The sequence below is a fragment of the Phocoena sinus genome, chromosome 21, assembly GCF_008692025.1.
Source record: "Phocoena sinus isolate mPhoSin1 chromosome 21, mPhoSin1.pri, whole genome shotgun sequence".
Classification (NCBI taxonomy): Eukaryota; Metazoa; Chordata; class Mammalia; order Artiodactyla; family Phocoenidae; genus Phocoena; species Phocoena sinus.
This window is the reverse complement of record NC_045783.1, coordinates 29,662,934-29,686,876: the sequence shown is the minus strand read 5'-3', so window position 1 is coordinate 29,686,876 and position 23,943 is coordinate 29,662,934. Positions and strand designations below refer to the sequence as shown.

The following is a 23,943-nucleotide window of genomic DNA, read 5'->3' as shown; positions in this document are numbered from 1 at the left end:
ATAATTGTGATATGATTGTAATGAAACTTTGTATTTTATGTCATACATACAAATGGGTCTGTGTTTGTGTAGGGGTTTAACTGCGTGCTGGTGCATTCGTACAGACACACACACACACACACACACACACACACACACACACATACACACACAGATCCAGCCCTGCTCCTCTCATCCAACCACCTGATAATAACTCTTCCCTCTTTTCTTCTCCATGTTGGGAGATGGAGAAACACAGTCCCTCTCCCTGGAATTCTGATGTCCCAGTTGGACGATGGGAAACGGTGCCTGGCACTTTCACAGGGCGTTGCTGCCCAAGATCTTCCCTTTGCAGGGAGAGGAGCTCTGGCTCCGCCTTGTCTCCATCTCCTTAGGTTGTGACCAAGTAGCCCCTAAAGACTGCAATTCTTTCTTTCGGAGTCATAAAGTACTTCAACGGACAATTTCATCTTTTTCAGTTTGCCGGCCTCATCTGCTCACTTTCAGGATTTCAGAACATATCTCTTTGGGTCATACAGTAAGTGTGGGGAGGAATAACCAACACCACTTTTTTTTTTTTTTTATAAAACAGATTTATTGAGGTATAATTTACCTACCATAAAGTTCACTGATTTTAGGTGTACAGTTTGATGAGTTTAGTAAATTTATACAATTGTGGGCTTCCCTGGTGGCGCAGTGGTTGGGAGTCTGCCTGCCGATGCAGGGGACGCGGGTTCGTGCCCCGGTCCGGGAAGATCCCGCATGCCGTGGAAAGGCTGGGCCCGGGAGCCATGGCCGCTGAGCGTGCACGTCCGGAGCCTGTGCCCCGCAACGGGAGAGGCCACAACAGTGAGAGGCCCGCGTACCACAAAAAAAAAAAAAAAAAAAAAATGTATACAGTCGTGCAACCATCACTACAATCCAGTTTTAGAACATTTGCATCACCCCAAAGTCTCCCTGTGCCCATTTAGAGCCAACTCCCTGCCTTAGTCTCAGGCAACCCACTGATCTACTTTCTGTTTCTAGAGATTTGTCCTCTTTAGAAATATCTTACAAATGGGATCATATAATATTTACTCTTTTATGTTGGCTTCTTTAACATATTTTTCGAGATCCATCCATATTGTTGCAGATAACAGTAGTTTGTTCCTTTTTATTGCTGAATAGGATTTTACTAGATGGCCATACCACATTTTGTTTATCCATTCATCTATTGATGGAGAGTTGGGTCATTTCCACCTTTTAGCTATAGTGAATAATGCTGCTGTGAACATGGGTATAGAAATATCTCTTTGGGTCCCTGCTTTCACTTCCTTATTATTATTTTTTTTAATAAGAAGAAAAATTTTATTTCAAATAGGTTCAGTCGTATGTGTGCTACAGCAATGGCTGGTTGTAGCAGTTTCCTTTCAAACCTTCACTGATGTATAAATTAGACATTATTTGGGAATGATTAATTTCTGGTAAAATGTAGATTCAATCCAACATCATGCCAATTTTTACTTTTATTGTAGACCTTATTTTAGTACTAGAGGTTACATTTTCATCACAAAAAAATGATAATAATCTTACAGCTACTCCTAAGGTAATGAGCTGTCCTCACTGTTGCTTTGAAAATATACCCCTAGGTTGTTAAGAGAAATTACGACTTCATCCAAATCTGTTTTTAATTCTTCAGTCATCATCTACTGTTGGTTTCATTGTCAACTCCTCTTCTTATTTGACGCCAACCAGCTAAACGCCACTGTTTCTCAACTCTTCGGCTAAGGGCAATTTTTTCTCTTACTTCTGTGATTTTGCCCAAATCAGCCTTGACTGCACTAACTCTTCCTCCTGTCGACAGGGATCCTATGTCCACCATAAGCACTTCATTCTTAGACAGCTTTTGCTGCTTTCTTGTCTCCTTCAGTGCGTACACCTAGAAGCCGTCTAAGCAGGAAATAGGAAATTTCCAGTCTGTGAAGATCTCAGGTAAAGCTCCTACTGCACCAAGTACCTGCCCCACCATTCTGTCAGCCTGGCACAAAGTGGGGTTAATTTTTGTTCCAGCTCCAATAAGCCCTCCTGGAGTAGCATACTGAAGATCATTATGCCCTGCGAAAAGCAATACAATTTTGGAAAAGGTGGGTTTTCACATGAGTTTTCCTTCACTATTTTTGGAACAATACCAGGTCTGACTTCTATCTCCTGGCCCAACTTTAATACTCCTTTTAGAATACTACCACCGTCTACATCCCCCTTAAGGTCATCAACTTCCCAGCCAGGTTTGTTGACATCAAAGGATCTAACAACAAGTTGGAGTTCTGAAGTAAAGTCTCTTGGGGGTACTGGAATTTTCTTTACTGTGTACTCACAGACAACTTCAATATTGTATTTTAGCTGAGCAGAAATTAGAATAACAGGAGGTCCTTCTGCTACTGTACCTTGTACAATGCAAGGATCTGTTCATACTGTTCTTTAGCCTGGCTTTCTTTTACCAAATCAATTTTATTTTGTAGAATCAAAATATGCTTCAGTTTCATGATTTCTATAGCAGTCAGGTGTTCAGAAGCTGTGGCTGAGGACAGGACTCGTTTCCAGCTATCAACAGAAGAGCTGCATCCATCACTGTGGCACCATTCAGCGTAGTAGCCATCAAACTATCGTGGCCAGGACAGTCAACAAAGGAAACATGTCTGACTAATTTGAAGTTCCCTTTGGCCCCTGGAATGTCTGTAGGAAACTCATCGGGTGTACTACTTCCACGGGATCTATAACATTCTGGCTGAGGACAACTTGGGTCGTCAAGCTTATAAATCTTAGCATTAGCATAGCCAAGTATGGTTGTAATATTATTTTCTAGTTCATTTTTGAACCTGACAGAGTGAACTCCAGAAATAGCTTTTACAACTGTAGATTTCCCGTGAGCTACATGACCAATTGTACCTATATTAATTGTGGCCTGTCTGCTTATAACTTCATGTGAAAGTGGCGTCAACTTGGTAACATCCAAAGTGGAGAGATCTTGCCAAGAAAGGCGTGGCTGCACTAACGTCACACCAGCCTCGCCCCACCGCCATCTTGCCTAGAGAACTCACTTCTTTTGAGTATATATCTAGAAGTGGAATTACTAGATCACATGGTAATTGTATTTAATTTTTTAAGGAATGCCATACCGTTTTTTAATAGCAGTTGTACCATTTTACATTCCCACCAGCAATGCACAAAGGCTCCAATTTCTCCATGTTCTTGCCAACACTTTTTTTTCCTGCTTTTTAAAGATTTATTTTATACAGGCCATCCTAATGGGTGTAAAGTGGTATCTCATTGTGGTTTTGATTTGCATTTCTCTAATGATTAGTGATATTGAGCATCTTTTCAAATGCTTATTGGCCATTTGTATATTTTCTTTGGAGAAATGTCTATTCAAGTCCTTTGCCAATTTTTTAATTGGGGTGTTTGTGTTTTTGTTGTTGAGTTGTAGGAATTCTTCATATATTCTGAATATCAATCCTTTACCAGATATATGATTTCCAAATATTTTCCCCTATTCCATAGGTTTTTCTTTTCACTCTGTTGATAATGTTCTTTGATGCACAAAAATTTAATTTTTGATGAAGTCCAACTTATCTATTTTTTCTTTTGCTGCCTGTGTTTTTGATGACATAGACAAGAACTCATTGCCAAATCCAGTGTCATGAATATTTCTCCCTACGTTTTCTTCTAAGAATTCTATAGTTTTAGTTCTTTCATTTAGGTCTTTCATCTATTTGAGTTAATTTTGGTATATTGTGTAAGGTAAAGAACTTCATTCTTTTTCATGTGGCTGTTTTCCCAGCAACATTTGCTGAAGACTGTTGATTGGTCTTGGCCTCTTTGTCAAGAGTCATTTGCGCACACGCTAGGGTTTATTTCTGGGCTCTCTGTTCTATTCCGTTGGTCTATATGTCTGTTTTTATGCCAGTGCCACACTGTTTTGATTATCGTAGCTTTGTAGTATGTGTTGAAATCAGGATGTGTGAGACCTTCTCCAACTTCGTTATTCTTCTACAAGATTGTTTTGGCTTTTCAGGGTCCTCTAAGATTCTATATGAATATAGGATGATTTTTTCTATTTCTGCAAAAACATTGTTGGGATTTTAATAGATTGCCCTGAATCTGTAGATGGCTTTGAGTAGTACTGACATCTTACCAATATTAAGTCTTCTAATCCATGAACAGGAGCATCTTTCCATTTCTGTGTCTTCTTTAATTTCTTTCAGCAATGTTTTGTAGCTTTTAGTATACAAGTCTTTTGCCTCCTTGGTTAAGTTTATTCCTAAGTATTTCATTCTTTTCAATGTTATTGTAAATGAAAATGTTTTCTTCATTTCTTTTTCAGTTTGTTCATTGTTAGTGTATGGTAATGCAACTGATTTTTGTATTCCCTTCATAACTTTTAAGACATTGATCTACCATCATTTGACATCTAGGATGTCTTTTGAGAAGTTTGATCCATCCTGATTCCCATTTCTTTATATGCACCTGTTCCCTCCACCTCTACCTTGACCTATGGACTTTTTATGGATTATCTCTTTATCTTATTGTTTGAAATTTTACAATGACCTTCCTAGATGTGGACTTTTTTTTCATTCACTATGCTAGTCACTTGGAGAACCCTCATGTCCTTTAGTTCTATAAAATTGTATTTAATGTTTCCATCAATAATTTCCTTCCAGTGAATTTTTCTCTTCTATTCTTATGAAATTCTTAGTATTTGGATTCTTATTCTTTGGGTTTACAGCAAGTCTTCAGATCTTTTCTACTTCTATTTTCTACTTTTTTTTTTTTTTTTTTTTTTTGCCATGCTGCATGGCATGCAGGATCTTAGTTCCCCGACCAGGATCAAACCCATGCCCCCTGCAGTGGAAGCTTGGAGTCTTAACTGGACCTTCAGGGAAGTCCCTCTATTTGCTACTTTATTGTCATTTAGTTATAATTTATGGGAGACTTCCTTACTTTTTAAATTTTAATCCTTTTGAATAATGTTATTTTGGTTATCAATTTTAATTTCTAAGAGCTGTTTCTTGTTTTCAAGTTGGGCATTAATAGCACTAATACCTTTTAAATAGCATTTTACTTTTGCTTTATGGATGAAAAAATCATGTTATCTTTCTGAGAATATTATGGCCTTGTCTATTTTCCTTCCAAATTCTTTTTCTCATGTTTACTTTCCATTGTATCTTCTATGAAAAGGATTTCCTTAAGGGTCTGATGATTTCCTTAAAGCTCTTTGTCTATGTTTAATTGGAGTTGTTTTTGACTGGGGGAAGGGATTTACTGGGGGAGGAGGATCAGGTTGCCAGTGACTCTTTTCACTGTATCTCTCTAGTGTCAGTATGTTGGGGGTCTTTTTTTTTTTTTTTTTCCTACCAGAGAAGTGCCATCCAGTCTCCTGCTTTAGAATTCTGTTGATGTGTGTGAGGGTGTACTTGGCTGCTTGCATTTTGGAAACAGAACAGGAAAGGGTGGAGGGTCCTTCATATGTAAAGAGTAGACTTTCATGGAATTCTCTTATTTTCACTATTTGCCTAGCTCTTGAGCTTTGATGAACCCATCTTCCTGAATTTAGAATCTCCTTGGTTTAATTTTTTTTCAGAGAGAAGACTTCTAGCTTCCTTGAGTAATAGGGAAGGCAGATGCTTGGCTGCTCGTGTTGGTGAGGACTCCTGGGAAGTCCATGTGTTCTGAATACAGACTTTCAATCATTTCCCTTCTTTTCACCCCAACTCCCACATCCACAGGTTTGTTGGCTGGAAGTTTGCATGCAAGCTTGGCAACACCACAACACTTTGAATGTATTGATTTTGTATTTAATATCTGGTGAGGCAAGTCCCTCCTCACTCTTCTGATTTCTCTTGGCTAGTCTCAGACACTTATTTATTTATATGAATTTAAAAAAATCATGGAAAAGAATCTAAAAAAGAATACATATACATTATGTATAACTGAATCACTTTGCTATACACCTAAAACTAATACAACATTGTAAATCAACTATATTTCAATAAAAATTAAAACAAACAAAACAAACAAAAAATTACAAAGCATTTCTATAGATGTGTACAGATCAACACGAATTTTATAATAATTTAATTTAGTTTCCCAAATTACCCTGTTGGGGTTCTAGTTGAATTCTTATTCATTCTTGTATTTCTAGTGCCTTGCACAGGGCCTGGATCACGTTAGGCTTTCAAAAAACATCTGTTAAATGGAAATAAACCTTTGATTCCAGTGCCTGGGCTCTTTCTGTTACACCGTCCTGTCTGATTTGTGCACAGATCACAGAGTCAGCCGGAAGCAGAACCAGAAGAACTCAGGTGTCATAACTCACCATCTAGCACTTTTTACACCGCATTTGTACCTGTAAAACACTTCTGAACAGTTACACACAGCCCAGCACAAAGGAATGCGCCAGAGTGAACGGAAGGTCATAAGCCCATAGGAGACAAAGTGTTTTAAAATCCTGAAGAAATATCTCTGCCTGGGTCAACCCGTCCCACCAGCATCACAAGCTTCGGTGTGGAGGAGCAGGAAGGACAGGTAATGCCCGACAGGTACATTTATGTAGGGGCAGATGGAATGTTATCAAATTTATTTATGTTTTCCCATAGGAGGAGCTGTATTTCAATGGCATGAATATGAGTGCAAAAATAGGATGGTTTATCTGCCGCGTCTGATCCATGTGGAGTTTAAGTCATAAAGTTTATTAGTGCCCCTGATTTAATATGACACATTTCCAGTGCAAATTGCTCTGAGATCATCGTGTTCATAAAATATGACAGAAATCTTTTAAGTGTAAGCATAAGTTCTGAATTAATTTAATAACCCAGTCTGGAAAGAGGCACATGGTTTAAAACATACCATTATGCACTGGACTCATGCTTTCCTCTTCTACCCCGCACCCCCCCCTCCCCCGCCCGCTTCTCATGCCACTTTTGAAAAGCCCTTCTTCGTGTCTTGAGTCAGCCGGCCTCTTCCCAGAGCTCAGGGTTTGGCCTTCTCAAGGAGGTTTGGAAGGAGATGTATTAGCATGGCCAAGGTGAGGGGGTCCGTCCTTCTGTATCCTGGGGGCCCTGAGCACAGCTGGTTTGAGTTTTTAATGGTACCCACCCAAGAGAATGATTTACCACCCTTAGTGGGCTGGGTGGTGCGTTGGAGCGCCAGCAGGCAAATCATAACATTGGAAGGTCACGGTTGCAGGGGGTGTGAATGCACCCCCCTCATCTTTCCAGATGGGAAAAAAATTACAGCAGCAGGACACATGCCCCGACTCTCAAATGCACATGACATCACAGTGTAAATTGTGAAATGTAAGGCTCTTTATCTCGTGGCAGTGTAAAACAAAACCAAATTTTCACCACGACAAAAAATAGAATAAAGAAAAGCTAGGAGCCCTTTGGTATAACTCGACCAACAGGATATTCAGCCTTCCATCTCGTGGACGGACCGGTGACAACATGTCAGAGAAATCTGAGACCCATACTCACCACTCATGCTCAGATATTGCAGGGCCTGGGCTTACTCCATGCTCACTTGCTAACTCACTTCCTGGGCAATCCTGTCTTTTTTCTGGACCGTGGGGTTGCCCTTTGCACTGCCAAAGGAGGCTGGGACCCTGTGCTGGGGGGGACCCTGGGCCCTCCCTAGATGAGCTCTGGGGCAATCCTCTGGTTTGTTCCTAATTCAGCCTCCAAGCAGAGCCTGGAAGGGCCACCCGAGTGCCCAGTGATGAGACCTCTTTCCTGGTTGTGCCTCCGAGACGAAAACAGGGCAACGTGCTCCAAGTGGATCAGCTCCTCCCAGGTGGCTGCCAGCAGCTCAGAAAGGATGCTCTGCCACGGTCTGAATTTTGCTTGAGGGGCACCATGGAGGGTGAATATCATTCTTCTTTCAGGTTTCTGCCGTCACCTCTAGAAACTGCCAATAGCAAGAGCTCAAAGTGGGTTTTAGCAAGAGATCCCACATCATTCCTTCTAGGGAGAAGCTTCTTTTTCTCAGAGCCCGGCTCAAGTCCCACGTGCTCCATAAAACTGTCCCCCCAAAAACCAGCCAACAGTGTGATGTCTTTCTTCATCGGCCTCCCATTGCCTTCATTACTTAAAATATACCATTTGCTCTCAGTGATATTCCCATTGGCTCTTTCACTGTGCATTGTCTTGTTCTGTTTTCTGATTACTTCCTGTGGGTGAGTCTCGTCGCCCAGCCAGGCTATAAATGCCAACCCCTGTCCAGGGGCTTGCAGTGTTGGGGAGGGTGGTCCTCAGTGAATTCATGCTTATTTGAATGAGAGAGAAAATTGGAGTCTGGGCTGTGGGCTGAGGGCTGAGACTGGGTGTGTACCAGCCTTCCTGAGGAATGGGGGGGCAACCCCCCTGGGCAGAGTCTGTGGAGCCTGGACACAAGGAAGTCCTTCCCTCCAGTTTCCAAGCCTCCCTTTGCACCCATACCTGTTCTCGGGAGCCCTGGCCTCTGTCCTTTTCTCCTTGCTTCTCTCTCCAGCTACAGCACTTAGGTCCCCCATTGCCTTGTGTCTGAAATCCAAATCCCTCAAAAGTCAGCTCCACGGTCATCTTTTCCAGAGAGTGTGGCCCAGTCCCTCAGCTGAAAGTTCCCTTTCCCCTCGCTGAACCCCACTGGCATCTATTTTCATCTCTTTGATGGTACTGTTCAGTTTCTCTTTTTAGTTATTATATTTGTGCATGAACTCCCTTTTTTTTTTTTGTATTAACTTTTCTACCGTTGCTGCAACAAACGACTGCAAACTTAGTGGCTTAAAATAACACAAAAGTATTACTTTACAGGTCTGGAGGCTAGGAATCCAACATAGGTCTCACTGGGCTAAAATCAGCGTGTCTGTGTTCCTTCTGGAGGCGCAAGCGGAGAATCAATTTCCTCGCCTTCCCCAGCTTCTGGAGGAGGCCCACATTCCTTGGTTTGTGGCCTCTTCCTCCATCTTCAAAGCCAGCAACATTGCCTTTTTCTGGACTCTTTTTCCATTGTTACATCTCTCTTTTACCACAGCTGGGGAAGCTTCTACCATTTTAAGGATTCACATGATGGTTTGGGTCCACCCGGATAATCCAGAAGAATCTCGCCATTTCAAAGTCCTTAACTTCAATCACATCTGCAACCTTAATTCCCTTTGCCATGTGATGTAACATGTTCACAGCTTCCGGGGATTAAGACAAGGACATCTTTGGGGGAAGGCATTATTGTGTTTATCACATCTCCCTTACACCAAGAGCTCCTTTTGGCTTTTCATTAAGTATTTTTCAAAATTCAATTAAGTGCCGGGCACTGCTCATGGAGCAGCGATACAGAGAGCACTGAGACATGATCTCTAGCCTCAAGAAGTTTAGAACCTGGTAAGACAGACGCAGAAACAATTACAAGACAGTGTGACACGTGCCATAGTGGAGCTGAGTGCAGACAGTAGAGGTAGCCCAGAGGAGGGGTAGATGGCTTTTTCTGGAGTAAATAGTGGAGAGCTGGTCAGGGAAGACCTCACCAAGAAAGTGACAACTGACCAGGTTCTGAAACAGGGTCCAGGTTCACCAGGTGGATGGCCAGGTGTGCTGGAGAAAGGTATTCTAGGGCGGAGCAGGCACACAGCATATATGTGAGGTAGCATGGTCTTTGGAGGGATATCACACATGGTTTTGAGTTGCTGTGGCATTAGGTGTAGGGAGAGGGAAGCCGGTCTGGAGAGGCTGGTGGGAGATGGATCCCAGGAGGTCTTTCATGCCAAGAAGCTTGGATTCTATAGTTGTAGGAAATGGGGAGGTCTTCAATGGCCTTAGGGAGAATTATATGTCAGAGAGGTTGGTGAAAACCATAAGGGAACAGTGACACAAGGCAAGAGAGAGAAGAATTTCGGAAAGGAGTGATGCATCAACAGTGTGAACATTGGAAGGAGGTTGGGTCACCAGAAGAATGAGCCCCATCATTGGGTTGGAGAGTGAGAGATTTCTGGTGACCTCACCGGAAGAGGTTTCCACGGAGAGGTGGGGGCAGAGGCAGCCTCCAGTGGACTGAGGGGTGACTGGGAGGTGAGGAAGGGAAAACACGTGGTAAAACCAACTTGGCCAGGAAAGGGAGGAGAGCCCTGGGGTGATAGCTAGCGACAGTGGTCCCAGGGAGATTTTGCTGGTTGGATCTACATCAGCTGGAGGTCACCAGCTGCCCCCAAGTGCCCATCCCAGTGTCAGACGTGTTGTAGATACTCAATAATGGTGTGAAGAATGAATGCATCATGACATTTCCTGGAAGAGGCTGAAGCAACATCACAGATTTGCTCACCGAGGATTCTTCACTGTCCAGGGGCATTCTTGGAAGCAGCTGAAGTCACGAGCTCTGTTCCTAATCACGTGCTTTCCTGAAGCTCGAAAGGCACCCGGCCAGGGTGTCAACACCTCAGGTCACACCACATCACACAGAGCCTCATTTGACTTTCAGGCTGATGTCAGCATTTTCTTACCTTGCTGAGAAGCTCAACTTGAAGATGACATTAATTTACATTTGCCCATTTTCAAATAATGCATTCCAGATCTGAGCCGGCAGCAACGACTCAGAGGGAGATGCTGGCATTTCCTGGATGGAAAAACCTCTTCCCTGTATGCGGGAGACTGTGTGTGTTTTCAGGACATTCCTTGGGAAATGGTCCACCAGTTTCTCAGGGAGCGTAATCCCATTTAACACCAGGGAGCCACGCAGGAAAAGAGACTCATCCTTTATCACCAGGAGGTGATGGAATTGTGATGAAGATGGCATGTTATGGGCTCCTCAGTTTCAGAAATGCCTCTTCTCAAGGTTAAAAATATTTCCCACATAGAGCCGGGCATGTACCCCAGCCAGCGTGTGGGGAAACAGGATTTCTGCAGAGCTGGGCATTGAGGTCCAAGACCTTGGTCACGGGGAGAGAGTGATGGCTCAGTTGCTGGGATACCCACCCAGGTCCAGGTGCAGGATGAGCCCTCCTGAGAAGATGTGCATGTTCCCGGTGCCTTGGCTTCCCACCTGTGACCTTTGTTTGGGCGTGGGTGATGGGGATGTATGTGAAGTGCTTTGATATTCTTGAATGTGCGGTTTCCCAAACCCAATTCTCCTCACAGCATTCCAGCCTTGGCTTTGATCACTGCCTTCCCTCTCTGTGTCCCTCTAAGACTGTCCTCATAACCTTGTCCCTTCTCCCTGCTTCTCTTTCTGCCCTCCAGCACCAGCAGGATGAACAGCTTCTTCCTTTGTGCTCCTGTTTCAGCTCTATTATTGGAGAGTTGGAGAGTGAGAGATTTCTGGTGACCTCACCGGAAGAGGTTTCCACGGAGAGGTGGGGGCAGAGGCAGCCTCCAGTGGACTGAGGGGTGACTGGGAGGTGAGGAAGGGAAAACACGTGGTAAAACCACGTGTCCCCATCATTGTTTGGTGTGTCTACCTTGATCCCTAAGCTGCGAGGCTCTGGGTCCTATTTAACTCAGGAACTTCAGTGTCAGCACAGCACTCGAGACCTAGCACGTTCACTCTATAGATGAATGAACCTATGAAGAGTCCATGGCTACCCATCCTTCAAGGGCCCCCACCTCACTTTCTATTGCCTTTTGCTCAATTTCTTCCAGAATGATGCTCTCTCAATTCTTGCCCTTGGTTCAGCCAGCATCTCCTGAACACCTATTATGGTATTTGGTGTTGGGAGTAAATTTGACTAGATGCCTGTCCTCAAGACATTTAATGAATAGTTGAGAATTTAGATAGGTTAATCAACAATTGAGTGACACAGATGGTGTTATGGAGAAACAGTTGCAGAATAATAAAGGCTGTTTTTAATAACCTTCGAAAATTTATTTTAGTGAAGGTTTTATCACTTTGATGCTAAAATGAAATTTTAATGGAGCTGAATGTAAAACCCTGAATTTGCTATTTTGTTGCATCACAGATTAAACATTTTTTTCTAAATTAGGAGATAACGTGTTTATTGTAGAAATTCAGAAAAACATAAAAGAGTAAAGGAGAAATAAAATGATTAACCTACACTCAAGGATAACTGCTATTAACTTTTGGGTACATTTCCTTCTAGCCTACTTATCGTCTATCTATAAGTGTCCTTTTGTTTTTGAAAAACATGACATAAAACTGGAATTCTGAAAGTTTTCATTCCTTTTTCCTCTTTTATTACAAACACTTTATCATTACATACTATGAAATGATTATCAATGACTATGTGATATGACTGTGTCATGGTTAAGACAAAATCTATTCTTTGCTTTGGATTTAGACTGTTTCCAGTTTTTCTTTATTATAATTAGTAGGAAAATTTTTGTACGAAAACCTGTGTTATTTATCTGTTTTCTTCCTTTTGGGATATTCATCTTTTTCCTATTGATTTTCCAAAACCCCTTTATGTGTTAAAAGCATCCATCTTCCGACATATCTATGAAAAATATATTTCCTGGTGTGTCTTTTAATTTTGCTTAGTATCAGATTTTTAAAGCCAGAAAGGATCTCTGAGGAATTTAAAGCTACCTCTTTCCTCTTAAAAGCAAGAAAACTAAAGCCAAAATATTTAAGTGACTTCCAAATGGCTCTTAGACTTGGTCACAGAGCATTCCTAGAACCCAGGACCCTGGGCTCTCGGTGTCCGAAACTCACAGTGTTTTCTCCAGCATCACATCAGTACTGATTGTACATGGCTGTTCTTTGCCTTTCAATGGCTTAATTTGTGTTGGTTTTGCCTTCCTACCTGGAGGGCAGGGATGGTCTCTTACGCCTGTTCTCTATCTACCTTATCTGGTGCCCCATAGCCTTCCCCTGCTTCCTGCACAAGGCTTAGCACATGGCTAGGAATGGAGTGGTTGCTTAATAAATACTTGTTAGCTAATACACTGTTTATTTTTTATTGAGGTATAGCTGATTTACAATGTTATATTAGTTTCAGGTGTACAGCGTAGTGATTCAATATTTTTATAGATTATGCTCCATTTAAAGTTATTATAAAATATTGGCTATATTCCCTGTGCTGTACAATGTATCCCTGTAGCTTACTGGTTTTATACATAGTAGTATGTACCTCTTAATCTCATATCATGCTCCTCCCCCATCCCTCTTTCCACTGGTAACCACTCATTTGTTCTCGGTATCTGTGAGTCTGTTTCTTTTTTGTTATATTCATTCATTTGTTTTATTTTTTTAGATTACACATATATGTGATAACATACAGTATTTGTCTTTCCCTGTCTGACATACTTCACTAAGCAATACCTTTAGGTCCATCCACATTGTTGCAAATGGCAAAATTTCATTCTTTTATATGGCTGAGTAATATTCCACTGTGTGTGTGTGTGTGTGTGTGTGTGTGTGTGTGTGTGTGTGTGTGTATCACATCTTCTTTATCATTCATCTGTTGATGGACACTTAGGTTGCTTCCACATCTCTGCTATTGTAAATAATGCTTCTATGAACATTGGGGTGCATGTATCTTTTCGAATGAGTGTTTACTTTTCTTTAAATATATACCCAGGAGTGGGATTGCTGGATTATATGGTAGTTCTGTTTGTAGTTTTTTTAAGGACCCTCCATACTGTTTTCCATAGTAGCTGCACAAATTCTATTTTTTTTTTTTTTTGCGGTACGCGGGTCTCTCACCGTTGTGGCCTCTCCCGTTGTGGAGCACAGGCTCCGGACGCGCAGGCTCAGCGGCCATGGCTCACGGGCCCAGCCGCTCCGCGGCATGTGGGATCTTCCCGGACCGGGGCACGAACCCGTGTCCCCTGCATCGGCAGGCGGACTCTCAGCCACTGCGCCACCAGGGAAGCCCTATTTGTAGGCTTTTTGATGATAGCCGTTCTGACGGGTGTGAGGTGATATATCATTGTGGCTTTGATCTGCATTTCTGTTGATTAGTGATGTAGAGCAGAATACACTGGTTTGTAAAGAGGTGCCAATAATGATAACACAAAGTATCTCATTGGATGCTTTCAACAAATCTGTGAAGAAGGCAAAGCTGACACGGCCATCCCTGTGTGATGGATGAGGAAAGTGATGATCAGAGAATTTAAGGGACTTATTCATGATCTCACAGCTAGACCATGGCAGAACCAGGACTGCAGTAAATTTCTCCTGACTTCAAACACGTAGTTCTCTCTGCCATACTGAGCTCTCCCTCACGCAGCCTCCCTTGCTCCTGCCCCAAACCCCCGACTGGGGCAAAGGGTAGGCAGTTGTTTCTGATGCTCGGATGGGTTGAAGAGGAAGCTGGAGGCCTATGGTCACCCCTTGTCATACCAGGAGAATGGAGCTAGGTCTTGACAGGGTTTCTGAATTGAAGAACGAGAAGCCTGTGAAGAGGTGCCAGTATGGTTGGTGTAAAGGCATCAAGTTAAACTCGGCCTCGGTTTTGTTTTGCTTTTTTCATTTTTCTTACATTGAGGTAAAATACATATAAACATGAATCTTTTAAAGTGAACAGTTCTGTAGCGTTTGGTAATTCACAGTATTGTGTGGCTACCACATTTATCTACTCCCAAACGTTTTCATTGCCCCAGAGCAAACCTCTCCCCAGTGAGCAGCCACTTCCACCTCTCCCCTCCCTCAGCCCCCGCCCATCACTCAGCTACTTTCTGTCTCTCTGGATTTACCTCTTCTGGACATTTCATAGAAATGGAGCCATACCACGTGTGACCTTTGTGCCTGGCTTCTTTCACTTAGCATAATGTGTTCAAGGATTGTCCACGTGTAGCAGGTGTCAGTCCTTTGTTTCAGTTTTTATGCCCGAATGATATTCCGTGGTATAAATATGCCAGCGTTTGTTTATCCATTTGTCTGTTGATGGACATTTGGGTTATTTCCACACGGCCTGGGTTTTGAGGGCCAGGGTCCCTGAGAGCCAGAATCCCTCAGATTATCCTAAAACCAACCCTATATCGACTCTACCCCAATGTGTGTTTGAAACTGCTTTTCTCCATGGGAGGCTCAGGGACCTCTTTTGGCTTTTAAAGTGGCTCCAGATGGAGATTCCGAGTTGCAGAGCTGTGGATCCAGGGAAGGAGCTCGCTTTTGGGGATTCCGAGGCCCTGGTGCAGTGGCTGCAGTGACAGGGCGGAGACGCCCCTCTGCTCCCCGTGGGCAGGACAAGGACTGCCTGCAATCATCTCTCTCCTGCACTTCGTTAACAGCTTCAATTAGCCCAGGAGCCAGCGATGCTTCATCAACTGCCTGGATCGGTAGCAAAATTAAGCCGTCACGTTTATGAACTGCCCGGCGAGCTCTGGGAGGAACTCTGCATATTTTATATTTAATAACTTGCCGCTCGTTTTTATTTATAATGTTAATAATGATTTGGGGGGGTTGCTCTGGGAGAGAGCAGGAGGGAAAGAGAGAGAGCGAGAGAGAGACATGGCGACTTCGACACAGAGAGATGGCAGGGCTTGTGACAAAGTGGAGACCGCTCTTACCTCTGTCATCACCCGCCCCTGACCCGCCCTACCCCACAGTGGTGAGGGGCAGCCCTCCAGTGACAGGCAGCAGGGGCTTTTCCGGCCTCGCAGAAAATGCTCTCTGCCTGGAGGCTAATGACCAGGAGCCGGCGAGGCATCCTGTGTGTGTGGGCAGCCTCTCTGGGCTCACTCTTACTGTGTCCATCCTCTGACGTGGCGAGTGGGGTCCAGGGGCCCCGTGGGCTTTAGGCGGGCCAGTCCACAGAGAGGGGCTTCCCCTCTCCACCCTCAGGTCTGCCTCACTAGCTTCCCCTATGGCCTGTCCATGGGTGGATCAGACTGGGCGAAGGAAGTGAGGAAGTGGGTTCCCCCTGGCTCCAGGAAATATTTCACAGTGTACCTGCATCGTTGGAGAGCCCCTTAGCAGCTTTCAAAACGAGTGTTTTAGCCACTCCTAATTTTTGGTAAACTTTTTCTTTTATATTGGAGTAGAGACGATTAACAATGTTTGGTAGTTTCAGGTGCACAGCAAAGGGACTCAGCCATGCATATATATGTATCCGTTCTCCCCCAGACTCCCCTCCCATCCAGGCTGCCACACAACACTGAGCAGAGTTCCCTGTGCTCCACAGTAGGTCCTTATTGGTCCATTTTAAATATGACAGTGTGTACATGTCAGTCCCAAACTCCCTAACCATCTCTTCCCCGCATGCTTCCCCCCGGTAACCATAAGTTTGTTCTCTAAGTCTGTGAAGTGACTTTTCATTTGGATGTAAGGAAACTAAGGTCCAGAGGGGCCAAGTGACTTTCCCAGGTCACCAGCTGGTTGGCAATGGCACACAGGGGCGTGGGAAGGGCATCCGATTTCCTGTTTTGGGTTGGGTAGTGGGGAGGCTGGGCATCTCAGGTCACCCCGCCTGGGTTCAGGGCTCAGCTCCGCCCCTGAGTACCCATGGGTACTTGGGCAAGTTCTCTGGCTCCTGGGTCTCAGTATGTGTCTCCATAACCCAGGAATAATCAGAATCTCCATCTCACGGGATTGCTGGGAGATTTTCTCAAGATCACATTTGTGAAAGTACTTTGTGAACTATAAATCACTGCACATATCCGTCACCTGCTGCTGGGAAGGCCCTCTGGCCTGTGGCATAGCTGGGTGGACTTCAGGGCAGGGCTTTGCAACTCTTTTCGGGGAAAGAGCTAACTGGTAACTGTCTTAGACTTGGCGTGTCTTCCGGTTTCTGTTGAAACTGCAAATGGGCCTCCTTATCCACTGGGTTCCGCATCCTCAGAGATGGAAAATATTTGGAGAATAGATTCCAGAAAGCTCCCAAAAGCAAAACTTGAATTTGTCACACACAGGCAGCTCTTTATGTAGCATTTAACTTACATCGTACCAGGTATTATAAATAATCTAGAGATGATTTAAAGGATACGGGAGGATGTGTGTAGGTTCTATGCAAATTCTACGCCGTTTTATATAAAGGACTCGAGCATCTGTGGATTTTAGTATCTGAGGGGGTCCTGGAATCAGTCCCTCTTGGACACTGTACTCCCGTCTGCAGTTGTAGCTGAAAGCAGCCTTTGACAATACATCATTCCATGGGCGTGGCTGTGTTCTAATGGAATTTATTTACAGACACAAGCTGTGGCTGGATTTGTCCTGCAGGCCATTTGTCCACTTCTGCTCCCAAGCAGCATCTTCCTGGGGCTGAAAGCACTGCTTCTGAGAACGCAGGGCTGTCTGGTGGGAAGGTCCCCTGAGACACATTCACTGCACCACAGCCTGGTCGCTTCACAAGGAGGTTTTTTTCCCTGCAAATGTTTCCTACCAAGAATATAGTATTAAAAGCTCTATTACCCATGGCCTCCTGTGGGCCCCTCTAGAGGGAACTGACCAGGCTTGGTCTCTGAGCTCCAGGAGCCTGGCTCCACTTGTGTTTAGGAGAGGAAATTAATTGTATTCACCCCCCGCTGCTTCCATTGTTGACAATTAAGGTAACACCTCTGCACCAAAGATTCTGTGGTTGAAAAGCTCAACCAACTTTCTCCCACAGCTGGCTCTTTCTGGAGGGTTTCCATTGCCACTGTCCTGGAGGATAAGGTGGGGCAAAGGGAGAGGGAGGAGAACACAGAAAATGCTAGAGATGGGAGGAGGCTGAATGGGGCAGGACGGGGAATCATTCACTTTTACTGCTCCCTCGTCACTTACAGGCTTTGAGCTTGGTGTCACCCAGACACCAGATCTAATCATTCCCCACCACCTTACAAGGTGGATTATGCCATCTTGCAGGTGGAGTAGCAGAGACCCAGATGGGCTGGTTATTGCCAACGGGAGTGAGAGGTGGGTCCGGTTTCAGTCCGGTTCTGTCTGATTTCCAAGCTCATCATCTTCCCACTACACCTCACTGCCAGACAGATTTATTGGGTCCGCGGAGCTCAGCAGAAATGCCTTCACCTGCTCCGGGCACACCCTCTTCCTCCAGGGCAAACATGAGACAGCGGAGTGGAAGAGTTGGGGAAAGCATGGGCTGAAAACCAGGAATCTGCATCAGAGCTCTGCTCCTAAATCTCCACCTGACCTTGGGCAAGTCACAGCCGCTTGGCTGGCCTCGGTTTCCTCATCTGGGCACTGAGCTAGTCTTGACGGCACCTTCCAGCCCTGTGATTCTCAGAGCTTTTCTGCAAAGAAAAATTCGTTCTGCTTCTCCCCCGTCTGGCTGCTCAATAGGAGGGAGGGAGGGAGCAAAAAAGCAAGGTCAATCAATTCCAGCCAAGACCGAAGCCTAAGAGATGGGGCGTGGCGTGCTGAAAGATGATGGCTGGCAAAAATCATTAGACGCATCTTTCAACAATCTATATGCCGTTATCGATCTGCTTATAGATCATCTTCCACCATTCCTCCCACTCCTTTTTTTTTCCCCCAAGATCTTCTGGATCAATACAGCAAGTGCATTGAGACTGTAGCAACACATTTAAAACCTTATAAAAGGTTATTTAGTTGCTAACGGTGCAGTGGTTTCTGCAAAGCCTGCCAAAAGGTTACAGCTTTTTGGGGATCATAAATTACAGACGACATGAAAAAAGTAAGTGCGGTTTTCTTTATTGTCTGAATGATGGATGGACTCCTGAACAGGGCAGAAAATACATCATATCACCTTTAATGGGCGTGCATTTCTGCAGTCATAACTCACAATTTTGAAATAGAAAATGGTGAAATATGGCGTTGTATATTCCACTTGTGACATATTTATGAGTCCTCGCCTTCTTATAAATACAGTGATTGCCATTTCAAAGCACCACGTCAGGTATGAGCTGAGCGCAAACAGCTGGCACGGCTGAAAAATTATAGCCAGAGTGGACGTTTTCAAAAACTCTCTCTCGCAGCAGTAAATTTATAGTGTTTGCACTAACTGTTATTAAAACCAAATCCATATCTTGGCAACAGGAATCCATTGCTCAGTAACAGCTGGAGTGACAGTGTGCCCCGACAGCTGGGGTGAGCTCTGAACTTGGCCGCGGTGCACACCCAGGAGGAAAGACCCACACCAGGGAGCTCCACGGAGCTGGTGTCTGGAGCCCAGGCCGGATGGGGAGCCCTCACCGGGCCTGCCTCTGTCTCCTGTCTGACCACTGCATCTAGGCTGCTTCCAGCTCTTCTCCTGGCCCGGCCACGATCCTCTACTGACAGTTTTCTGTCTAGATCTTTGAGCCACTCAGCCATACTCCTTCCCTGCTCCCTTCTTTCCACCCCAGTGAGTCATTCTAGCGTCTGGAGAGGGAAGTAACAGAGCCAAAACCGGGGACAGAGCCTGTGCACAGCCTGGAGAGGAAAGACAAAGGGCAGAGTCCAGCCAGGCAGGCTTGTGTTGGGGAGATGGGGTTGGAGGGGCAATTAGGCTGTGGATTAAAAAAAACCCCAAAACTCGGGATATAAAAGGCCAGATGGTCTATGCAATAATAATAATAATTTTCAATTCAACCAAAAGATTGTCGAGCCCTGATTATGAGCTAGGCATAATTTTAAGGGATGAAAATAGAAAAAAATGAATAAGACATCATTTTTACTCTCAAGGAGCTTACAGTCTACAGACTGCCCGAGACTCAGCTAATAATACTACACATGTTTCTAAATTCTTTTCTTCCCTAGTATTTTATTTGGCTGTTTTAACAACTAAAGAAAACACACAGTAACATGGGTAAAACTTCAGGTATGAGGTTAAATGAAAGGAGACAGACACAAAAGGACACTTATTCTAGGATTCAACTTGTATGAAGTTTAAAAGCAGGCAAAACTGGACTGACAAGGGCTTAATTTCCTAAAGATACAAACAGCTCATGCAAGTCAATAACAACAAAAACAAATAACCCAATCAAAAAAATGGGTAGAAGACCTACATAGACATTCCTCCAAAGAAGACCTACAGATGGCCAACAGACACGTGAAAAAATGCTCAACATCACTAATTATTAGAGAAATACAAATCAAAGCCATAATGAGGTACCACTGCACATTGGTCAGAATGGCCATCATCAAAAAGTCTACAAACAATAAATCCTGGAGAGGGTGTGGAGAAAACGGAACCCTCCTACACTGTTAGGGGGAATTTAAATTGGTGCAGCCGCTATGGAAAACAGTATGGAAGTGCCTCAAAAAACTAAAAATAGAGCTACCATATGATTCTGCAATCCCACTCCTGGGCATATATCTGGAAAATACGAAAATTCTAATTCAAAAAGGTACATGCATACAATGTTCATAGCAGCACTATTTACAATAGCCAAGACGTGGAAGCAACCTGAATGTCCATTGACAGATGAATGGGTAAAGAAGATGTGGTACATATTTACAATGGAATATTACTCAGCCATAAAAAAGAATGAAATAATGCCATTTGCAGCAACATGGATGGACCTAGAGGTTATCATACTAAGTAAAGTAAGTCAGACAGAAAGACAAATGTCATATGATATCACTCATATGTGGAATCTAAAAAATAATATGAATGAACTTATTTACAAAACAGAAACAGACTCACAGACATAGAAAACAAACTTGTGGTTACCAAATAGGAAAGGAGGGGGAGGGATAAATTTGGAGTTTGGGATTAGCGGATACAATCTACTATATATAAAAGAGACAAACAGCTCCTACTGTATAGCACAGGGAGCTATATTTAGTGTCTTGTAATAAACTATACAGGAAAAGAATATGAAAAGGAATACTACATACACACTCTCCCTGGGATTCTGCACATAAGGACCAGTGAGGGTCTGTGCTGTACCAAATAACTGAGTTGGGAGGCCCCTGCTTCTCCTGGGACCTCGCAGCTGCCCTCAGTCACTGCCTTGAACTTGGGGTCTCCGGAGAATGGGGCTTGAAAACCAACGGTCCAGTGATTCCCAGCTCTGGCTTTGCAATCTGTTCAGAACATTTCCATGAATATCAAGGGGTGGGCGTAAAATTCACACGAAAAATTGGGACCAGTGGTCTATACTCATCTATTCATTCTTTCTTCCACCATTTGCTAAGGTCCTTCTGTTTGCTGGAAGGACGGATTTGCTGCGTGCAGGGGGCTTGGGATGAACGGTGACGATGATGTGGTAACTATTTTCAGGAATTTGCAGGTTGGGGAGGGGACCTCTCTGTCTAAGCAGGCAGCACGGACAGATGAATTCTGCTGGGATGCGGGGGAAGAGAATTGCACTGAGGGGGTGATGTTGGCACTGGATCTTGAAGGGTGAATGCAAGTTCACCAGGAAGAGAACTTGAGGTGAAGGGAACAGAGGAGCAGAGTCCAGGGTGCCAGGAGCATAGTTTGCAGGGGAAGGATGGAGTGAAGAGGTAGGGTGGGGACATCCTTTGGAAGATGCTAAATGTCACTCCAGGGATTAGGCTTTATCCTGTCAGTGAAAGAAGTCCTAGCAAGCTTTGCACGGGCGCTTGAGGTAGTCTGTGTTCAAGACACTGCCTCTGCAATGCTTCAAATCATGGTGTGGAGGGAGGGCAGTCTGATGCTGGGTAAATAGCTGACTCCATCAGGGACTCCTGAGTGGGAGGCGCCATGGGTCACGCTGATCCCTGAGTGGACTGCAAGCTCTCAGACCATAGAATCTAGCATCAAATAATAACCAAATAACTTCCACTATTCACTAAGGTTGAGAACTACTTAGAGTTTCAATCCAATGTTCTCGCCCATCCGTTTTTTTGTTTATCGAGGATGGGGTGCTAGTTTTTGTGTGTGTGATTTAAATAGAAATATCTGTTCAATCATGAAAGAAATACATTCTTCTTGTAAAAAAAAAAAAAGAAATCAAACAACGTAGACAAGAATAAGTTCAAGACGGACCAGAGGCCACTTTGGCCTTAGTATTCTGCCCAGATCTGATATTTGGCCTCAGTTTTGCCTTTGGAGGGACAGACAGTTGAGACTGACTTCAACTCATTTCCGGCCTCGCTGAACCTGTGTGTGATCAATGGTCGTGTGACTGCATCATATGTAATCATAATGACAGCAGTGATATGAACAAGGTGTGGCATTCAGATTTTTTAATAGTTAAACATTGATTTTGAAATAAAGGCAAGCCCTCTAGATACAACTTGGAGTGGGAATCTCTTTTGTGCTTTATATGTCAGAATCTTATCAATGAGTGGAAGTAAAAATGTGCATTTATTATTGCAAGAGTGAAGTGCTGCACTATGTGTGTTACTTTTATGCACAAAAATTACGAACTTTCAAATAGATAAATAAATAGGGGGAATAGCGGATACTTAATATGAATGACAGGAGAGAATATGCTAGCTGATAGCTAACATGCCGCAAACTACAGAGCCCACGTGCCCTGGAACTCGCGCGCCACAACCAGAGAGAGAAAACCCGCACACCACAGCTAGAGAGAGCTCCAGGCGCCACAATGAAGATCCCATGCCGCAATGAAAGATCCTGCGTGCCTCAGTGAAGACCCTGTGTGCTGCAACTAAGACCTGACGCAGCCAAAAAAATAAAGAAAAGAAAAGAAAAGAAATAAGTATTTTAAAATCGCAATATTAAAGCTTTAGCATAAAAGTGTGTGTTGGGGGGCTTCCCTGGTGGCGCAGTGGTTGAGAGTCCGCCTGCCGATGCAGGGGACTCGGGTTCATGCCCCGGTCTGGGAAGATCCCACATGCCACGGAGCAGCTGGGCCCGTGAGCCATGGCCGCTGAGCCTGCGCGTCCGGAGCCTGTGCTCTGCAACGGGAGAGGCCACAACAGTGAGAGGCCCCAACAGTGAGAGGCCCGCGTACTGCAAAAAAAAAAAAAGTGTGTGTTGGTTTCGGCGTCCTCGTTGGCTGAATTTAAACATTTGACCACTTGGCATTCAGGTGGAATGTACTTCTGAATATAACGCACCTCTAGATGTAAACTGAATTTTTTTTCTCTCCTTCACCCTTAGTCTCTTCCTTGGAGGTAACCCCTGAGTCTAGCATATTTTCTTTCAAACTTTTGAAATGTAGCTATAAAATATTTATATTTTTTCCTCACAACAATGGGATTGTACCAGGGTACTGTCCAACAATTTGCTATTTGCCACTCAATAATTTAATACAAACTTCTTTCCACAAGACTCCATATAGCTCTATTTTATGTTTTGTAATGACTGCTTATATTTCAGTATATGGGTGTGGCAGTATTTATTTAACCAATCTCCAGTGAAAGAACGTTTAGGCTATTTCCAATTTTTATCCTTTGTAAGGAATGTGACAGTAAACATTTTTGTACAGTTTTTTGGGAGTAATTACTAATTATTTCCTTTATATATAAATATGTATGCATATATATAATTTTTGGTAGTTCTTGCCATATTGTCTTCTAGAAATATTGTAACAATTAATATTTCCACCCACGATGTTTATATATAATAAGCCTGTTTCCCTTGCCAACACTGAGTGTCGTCTGCCTTTTGAATCTTTGCCAATGTGCTCTCTGAAAAATGGTCTCTTGATATTTTAATATGCATCTTTTATTATTAGTGAGGCTAACATCTTTCTATATGTCATCACGTTGATTACTTTTAGTCACAGAGGAAATGATATCATCTTAAGTGAAGGAGAAAATATCAATATATGGGTGGATATTCTAGTTTTAGATGCTTATATGTGAATGGAACACATATTTCAGCTTCTCTTTAGAGCGATCAAATCATTTTCACTTCCTAATATCCGTTAATCCTCACAATAACCCTGTGAAGGATTTACTGGTACATGAATATTTTCAGGTGTGAAACGACGGGGCTTTGAGAGGTCAGCTGATTGGCTTCCGACCTCGTGAGTAAAAAAGTAGATCTGGGGTTTGAAGCTCTGTTTCTACGTCCCAATCGGTCTTCATTCTACTCTATCCTACTATGTCGGCTCCTGAACAACTGAAATCCAGATTCCTGGGCTAACATTTCCTAAACAGTAGAAAGTGCTACATGTATGGAGCACAGCCCTGTAAATACATGATGGCAGTAAATCCTCATAACCTCTAGGAAGGAGGAGAAAA

General features: G+C 43.7%; 1 pseudogene; it reads right to left on the bottom strand.

The window, feature by feature from the left end:
- Positions 1–1,653: 1,653 nt before the first annotated feature.
- LOC116746805 lies at positions 1,654–22,256 on the bottom strand (annotated as a pseudogene).
- Between the last annotated feature and the right edge of the window lie 1,687 nt (positions 22,257–23,943).